This window comes from Poecilia reticulata, linkage group LG6 (assembly GCF_000633615.1).
Source record: "Poecilia reticulata strain Guanapo linkage group LG6, Guppy_female_1.0+MT, whole genome shotgun sequence".
NCBI classification, from domain to species: Eukaryota; Metazoa; Chordata; class Actinopteri; order Cyprinodontiformes; family Poeciliidae; genus Poecilia; species Poecilia reticulata.
The window spans coordinates 22,390,976-22,399,389 of NC_024336.1; positions in this window are offsets into that span (position 1 = coordinate 22,390,976).

Sequence of the window (8,414 nt, forward strand, 5' to 3'; positions counted from 1 at the left end):
GGGCGTGCGTGTGTGTACGTGTGTCTTTGCCAAACGAGTAGTCACTGTCAGTTCGAGACGTGAGCTTAGGGTGATGAGACACCTCCAGTCACCACTGTCCGCGATATTTCTGCCTCTACATTAATTACATCACGGGATCTGGGAACTCTCACGGGATCTTGGGGGGGTTCTCTGATGTTGCTGAGACACATGTTCACATCAATACACACACACAACCCCATCTTGCCTGGCACCAGGGCACCATCTAATGAGATAAAACCATGTTTCTTTTTTTCTTGTTATGTATGCTCTCTTTTACTGCTGGTCTCCCCTCAGTGGGGACCCTGATTGGTCTCTGTGGGACAAGACCCCCACTGAGGGAAACCAAAATCCTGTCAGGGTTTTGTGTGAGGGGACACACTTTGGAAAGGAGTAGRCAATTTTTTGTGCTTCTTCAAGACTACACCTCTCAAATTGTTCTAATTCACTGTAATCCATGCCTGCACCATGAGTTGTGTATTGTTCAGCAGTGGTTTCTGGAATTGGAGTCAGGACTCCACTATGTGTCAAAAAACACTAAGTAGCGGATCTTTAGATGATACTGATAAGGACATTTTTTACTTTTTTTTTTTTTGCTGCTTCTGGCAAAGATGTGTAACAAGCTTTATAAATAAATTCATAATTTTGGCAGCAGCATAGGACTCCTCTACAACAGAGTAGAACCAAAACTTTAGAAATATTCAACCTTTAACATCAGCTAGTGTAAAAAATACACCACACTTTTATAGCATCCTCTAGGTAGGTAAAAGAATACATCTTAGTTTATTGTATGATGTTCAGAGAGAGAGAGGAGGATCTTTAACCATTCCTCTTCCTTCTCTTCAGCTCTCCCCAGAGGTTTTCCGTAAGAATTAACTTTGTGGACAGATCATATAAGAAGGCTAACTTTGTCTCCAACAAACCATTTCTTCTTTGATTTGATAATATGTTATGGACTGTTTTCCTAGGGAAAAACCCAATGACACCCGTTTTTTGCAAAAGGCCAAAAGTGTTTTTTTTTATTGTGAAACTCCCAGTATTTGAATGTGATCATGTTATCTTTCAGAGACTGGGTTCCCTGCGTCTTTTGACATGACACAATCCCATAGAATCACTTCTTCTTCACCATATCCAATTGCGGCCGGGCGATTTTTTTCCTCCATATATTCATCCTGACTTGTGTGTTGCAGAAGAATTCAGAATTACTCTCATCTAAAGCACACAAATTCAGATAAATTACAAGTTGCCATGAACAAGTTTTCTATATCTTTTATGCACGTGAAGTGCAGCAGGACAGGGAGACAATATTATGTGCCTTCTGCAAGACTGCATTGAATTTGCCACCCACTCCCCATGCAGAATCTCAGATAGTTGCTTGCATTTTAGCTGGTGGGTGGCAGAAAGAGGGGCTAGTCATTTGTACGAGAACCACCACTGACTCCAGAATCTCCAGTACGAAGATACGAACAATGGTCAAGTTTGAGTCTAACCCCACATTCTGTGAACTTGAATCATTTTGCATCAAAGTACATATCTAGGGTTCACCTTTTCTTTAGTGTACGCCATCAGGTAAGGGGTTGGGATGGAGGCAGTGGGGTTCCTTTCACCTTGGCGTCCTTGCCAGCTGTATTCCGCCTGCAGATGACTGAGGATCAGATTTGTTATTCCTGTTGTCAGTTTGTCTCAGCATGTTCCTCTTGCAACTCCTGAATGTGTCAGTGAGCTTTCGTGCACAACCCTATGTAGGAGCATGCCTCGCACATCCTACTGTATCTATTTATTTGATATTTTCTGTCTCTATAGATTGTAGTGTTTTGCAGCGTTACAAAAGGATGACATGCAGAGTGGTGAGCAGCGTTCAGGCTTGGCAGTGAGCGCGCTTTGCATCTTTGTCAGTGTTGTCAGTGCACGTGAGTGCGAGGAAAGGAGAGGAGACGCTCTCCTCCGCTTGGTCTGCTTCTCTCTCTAGCTCTCTTTTTTCTCTCTGTCTCTCTCTCTCTCTCTCTCTCTCTCTCTCTCTCTTCTCTCTCTCTCTCTCTCTCTCTCTCTCTCTCTCTCTCTCTCTCTCTCTCTCTCTCTCTCTCTCTCTCTCTCTCTCTCTCTCTCTCTCTCTCTCTCTCTCTCTGTCTCTTTCCAGCTGAGCCTTCTATCTGCCCCACTTAGCCCATGGAGCGAACAGTAATCAGCCATTCTCAGGAGGGGAAAAAAAAAAGCAGAGATTGAAAGAGAAGGAGAGATGCGTGCTCAGTCGTTGTCTTTGATGGATCCCTTGGAGGTGTCTACAAGAGGAAGCTTGAGGGTGATGCTAGGCTGGACCAGCACATCAGGAAGCAGCTGATCCATTCATCCATCTCTCCGTAAGAGAGAGATGGATGAATTAAGAATGAGTGGAGGGGTGTTGGGGGTGGACGTCAGGGGGGGAGCTCACTGCACAAGGAGTGAGACAGGTACCACGGGAGACCAAACCCCAGGGAAGTGAAATGTTTCAAAAGCATGCGTGTGGGGCGTCTGTCTCCTCTGGCTACAATACCTACAAACAAGCAGTGTGGACAATGTAGGCTGTGGCAGCCTGTGGCACAGCGAAAAGGGCACATGAGCTTTTTTTCCCCCGTCCAAATAGAGCTAGTCTTTTTGCAACATTACTCTTTTCCTTTAACTTTCCCTGCTCTCTCTCCTTGACCCTCACTGGTAAAAGCTTGGCGACAAAGCAACGCAAGGAGAGTGATGAAGCAGAGAAGACAGGGCTCCGAGAGGGAGAGGACGTGGGCCAACAGCAGGATGCGTGTAGTGTTAAAATATTCACCTGTTCTTTTTGTAAGCGTTCGAATTGAATGTGCAGAAGTGCGTGTACGTGTGTGTGTTTCTTATGCAGACAGATGGAGCCAGTGAAAGCGTGTGTGTGTGTTTTCACGTGTTCAGCTTAGCGTCTTCAGAACAACAGAAGCTGACTTCTGAAGTTCAGTTGTTTTTTTTTTACTCTCTCTAATTTTATATTCAAACATGTTACAAAAGTACAGCGTAACAGGACCTTTTAGTTTGCTACTAAGGATTTGTTCAAAAGGCATATGCGACTCATATCTATTTCATATGTCTTGCAAAATCATTCACACTCCTTATATCACAACCCGACCTCTAGCTTTAATTAATGTTAGGTAAATTCTACAACCACAGTGCAGCCACTTTACTCTGATACTAATTAAAATCAAACACAAATATTTACAATTAGTTCACTCGTGTGTAACTTCATTTAAGTATAAAAACCAGACTTGCCCGGGATGAATTTATGGAGAGGTTTAGAATACAGTTGGGTTACCAAACAATGCCCAAAGCTTTCAACATTTCAGTCCATTTCAATCAGTAATCTGAAAATGGAAAAAGTATGGCACAGCTACAAACCAACCAAGACGTGGCCATCCACCTAAACTATAGCTCTACGAATATCCACACCTCAGGTTGGCAGGTCAGCTGTAGTTGTGCACTCCAAATGAGCTGGTCCCAATGGAGAAAAGCCTTAAGAAGATGGACACAATCAATGAAGGAGACGCAGCAAACATGCAGGGTAATGTGGTCTGGTCAGATAAAAAGAGCATGAAACCGTTTTGATTAAAAGCATAACTTTAGGCAGAAAACTGATATTACGCATTGTCCTGACCAAATTAGCCCCACTGCGAAACATGGGGGTGGCAATGTCATGTCCTTGGGATGTTGAGGTTTTTCTTTAGAGAGAGCAATGAACTTATCATTTTTGACATTGGAGGATCATCTGCCAATTGAAAAATGACTAACCATACAGCCAGAGGTACAATGAATGGCTTGGCTGAATCTGTCACATAAAAAATCTATTAGAACTCAAATGGACACTTTTGCAAAGCACTGTAGAACAAACCTGTAATAAATCTTATTAAACGGGGACACAAAAGCTAGATTGATTTCATGCTAAGGTAAGAAGCGCTGCCCAGCAGCAGTTTTTAAAGCACACAAAATTAGAATTATCTCTTATATCTGTACAGATACGACAAAGCATAAAAAATAACATAAATAAATCTGTGGAGGATCTTATTTTATTTGCTTAGCTCTAGGTAGTAATTTGTTTTTGCACATTAACAACACTTCGGTCATTTGCATTTTTACACCAATTAGCATGTTGGTGACACTCATATAGTGCAGAGTGTTGTTTTAGGTAGCTTTATGGATTTCTTGGCTACATTGTGTTTTCATAGGAAGAACGTTCAAGAAGGTAAATGAGCTTTTTTTTTTTTTTGCCACCTGCAGCATTATTGCGGTATCTCTGGCATAAGTACCCTGTGTCTACAGGGGTGGAGATAATAAGTAATCATGAGGACTCTTGTGAGTTTCCACCTCATAGAGCAAAAGTGAGACTAGGTGCACAAATGAAGGAAAAAATAAAATATGCAAACCTCATTAACTTAATGTACCCTGTTCCTGCTGAAGAAGTAAAAGAAGAGCGACACCCAGAATACCTGTGGAAAAACAAAACCGTACATGCACAAGCTAAACTGCAGCACTGGCTCTCGTGCACTTTGACACATCTCTTTCCAAATGAGCTGAGCAAACTTGCACCTACGATTAAATAGCTCTTTGCAGCGAAGAATAAAAGAAACATCCACAAGAAACAAGAAACAAAGCAAGTATGCAGTAGTTCAAGAAAATTCTTTAGCTGTTTCTTTGTGCAGCCACACAGAGCTCAGTCCTTTATTTAAATCTGAACTAACACACTGACATGTTGGCACCCCTTAAAAGCTTTAAAAATAAAACCCACATACCACAGAGGTGCAGAAGGTTTGGATCTTTTTAGATGAAAGTCTCGGCTTCAGAAGAACTTCCAAATATACAGTACAAGGCTTTTTTTTAAGTGTCTTTACACAGAAGCGTCACACTGCAACATGTGAAGACAGCTGTCAAAACTGCACTTTAAAGAGAAAGAATCTATTTTTCCCCACGATGTCAAACTGAGAGGAACATATCTCCCCATCAGTCACTAATGCGACAGCTTCTTTTAGGTTACATCATGCAGCTTTACTATTAACACATCATCACCTCTCCAATGACTCTTATATTTGCTGATTTGGTTTGTTTGTGAGCAGTTAAAAAATAAAAAAAGAAGAGGAATTTGTTGTAAAGTATTGCCCTGGGTAGGGATCGACTGAGCATGGAGTTCATTAGCTTCCAGATCTGCATTGTGTGAAATGTTTCCAGAAAAAGTTAAAGTGTTCAGTCTTCGACTTGGTCTTGTTGTCTGGCTTGGCTGCACAATTTGAATGCACTAAAAATGTTTTTGCAGTCTCGTCAATGGAAAAAAAGCAAACCTACAGTGCCTTCCAAAATGATTCATATCGCTTGAACCTTTTCGCATTCTGTCACATTACAACCGCAAACTTCACAGTGTTCATGTTTTATTTAAGTGATAGACATGCTGACGTAGGGGACAATGGGAAGAGGTACGAACATGAAACAATTTATAGACGTTCTTACAAATAAACATGTAAAATGTGCACATGTATTCAGGCCCCCTCAGTAAATGATTTGTAAAGCTTTTTCTTTCACTCCAGTTAAACTGGAAACCTTTAAGTTTGTCTCTCCCATTATTACACATCTAAAAAACTAGGCCCAGGACCTTAATGCATTTATTTTTTATTAACTACAAAAATATTAGCCCATTAAAAGTTTTACACAGTGAATCGCATTTTATTACATATAAAAATGCTGAATGGAACCTTCAAAAAGAATGATCTGATGGGATGCTGGTAAAGAGTTTTCTGTTTACATCGTGCAAAAAGGAGTTGGTCTATCAGTGAAGCTATTCAAGCCTAAAATACCATCTCAATGCAAAACATGTTGCAGCAAGCACAGATGTCCCCAATGGTACTGGCAGTGTCCTCAGTTCACATTTCTTTTAAAGGTTTTTTTTGGGCTCAGCCTTTATTTGAGCATGGTTAGACAGGAAAGTTCTCCCAACCCCACTAAGGGACAAGGGTGTAAAGAAAATGGATGGATAGACAGGAAAGTAGGTAGCGAAAGAGGTGGAAGAATGCAGCAAAGGTCTTCTGGCTGGGACTTGAACCTTTGACGTCCGAATCGAGGATCAAGGCCTCCGTGTGCTTTACCCCTGTGCCACCACAGCGACTCCTCAGTTCACATTTCTAAACCAGTATTTTTTCAAGGAAGTCACGTGAATAACGAGAAGTTGCTAAAACACTTGAAAGCTGAATGGGCATGATAGCACTTTGCTCCAATCTGGTTGAGTAACCTGAAAAACAGATTAAAACAAATATCTTCGTTGTAGAGCTCATATGTCTATTCATCCAATAATTTAGCAGCACAAATGGCTTTTGAATTGAATATGTTGCTTACTTTGTCGATACATAGTTTTGGTTAATATACAGTAATTGTGATTGATTAATTATAGATCCTACAATTGACAAAATTTAAGTTTGAATCAACTTAAATTTTGATTCAAACTGCATTGTTAATTGGAAAATACCTCAACATCTTCATCATGAATGGACTGAGAGCATCTTTCTCTTTGCCTTTCCCCCACAAAGGCCACATTTGTTACAAATAGTTGCCCGGTTAGCAGATTTTCTCAACTGAATGACTATATCTATATATATTTATATCTATAGCTCCTCCCTGAATAATCCTCCAGTCCAGTTTACTTGGGTGGTTTGCAGTGCCATTGTGTTTAATTTTTTAGTTTGAACAGTTTCCCCTGAGATTGCTCCTAACTTGTGATATTGTTTTATAACTTAACGCTTTAAACGTCTCCACAACTTTATCCCAGTCTGTCCTTTGGTCTTCATGTTGTTTTCTAATGTTCCCTGTAAATTTTGGAGGCCTTCAGAGGATAACAGTATTTATGCAGATATACTCTTTTATACAGGTGGTCTGACTTGGGTGACTTTTGAAGATGAACTGGTTTATATTTAGAGGCATCAGGGAAAAGGTGACCGAATGCTAATATACGACACCCTGTTCGGACTTAATTTGTCACAGAAAAACCATGCGTCATTTTATTCCCCTATTATCCACCATTTTTTAGGTAAAAAAAAAAAAAACTACATTGAAGTTCTTCATTGTAAAATAACAAAATGTAAAAAAAAAAACTCCAAGGCTATGACAATTTACAGATGTCACTGTGTTATTTAGCGTAACCTAGTAAATAATGCCCAGAAGAGTAGCTGCATTGATTCTCCTTCCTTTGATTCCTCCAATTTGACATGAAAAAAATCTCATTGACAACACCTTTGTGCTCTGAATGTGTGAAATGAAGACTATTTCAGAAGCTTTTGTGTTGGATAGATCACAATTGAGAAACTGTCCCTGAGACCTAAAAACTAGCAGGTAGTAAATTAGGTTCATGAACCTTTGCAGCCAAGGATCACTGCTTCATTTACAACTAACTGTGTGAAAACCAAACCTTAAGAGGAAGCATATGTGTTCGGAGGTTTTCTGTAAGCTCTCAGACAAGAAACTAATGACATAAGGGACATGATTAAAGAAAATGGCAAAAATGAATTCAGAAATAATGATTAAAGTTTATAAAAGCACATGTATGTGTTCCATTGATGTTGGATCAAGTAGCTGATCACAGAATCAGAGTGTGAACATAGTGTGAGATTTTTAGGGAAAAATATCAGGGTTCCTTTAAGTCTGTAGAAGTTGCTGTGAAAAGGTGGCTTTTTATAGCCCAGACTGTCACTCCTGGTTTTGCGCCGACTCTGACTGCCTGTCACTGTGACTTTGTGTCATGAGCTTTAATCTGAACCCAGGTCATGAAATCGACTGTAGTATAGCCAACAATGTCCCTTCACTGCATTTATTCAGCACAATGAAGAAGTTCCTAATGTTCTTGATGCCCAGATAATACCTATAAAAATATCCATAAATGCTGGTCCTAGTTGTCATTTTTATGTCTGTAGAAATGGAAACAATAGGGCATCCTGAATTTAAAGGAAGGCAATCCATAAGGCTGCTTAAGAATGCATTTTTCTTTCTTGTTCCACATAAGAGCTCCAGCATAATGCCTAAAATATGAATGTGAATGTAAAATGTATGAGAGACAAATGAGAAGGGCCAGCTGAAGAGGAGGAAGTAGGAAGCAGAGCTGGAGCAAGCATCTTTCCAGATTGGGTTCAGGGATTTCTGCTAAATCGCAGCTGATCTGACACGTACACACAAACATATAAATACACCCGTTCTAAGCTTTCTCAGCCTTGATTTGACCTACATAGGGTATTTGCCCTGGGATCAGTCACTGACTGTAAAATGTAATGATACAATAATCCAAAGAGCAAGAAGGGAGACTCTCTAGGATCTTTTTTTGTGTTTGTTAAAAGTGATCATCTTGGGTACTAAAGAGGAACGTTGAACATACA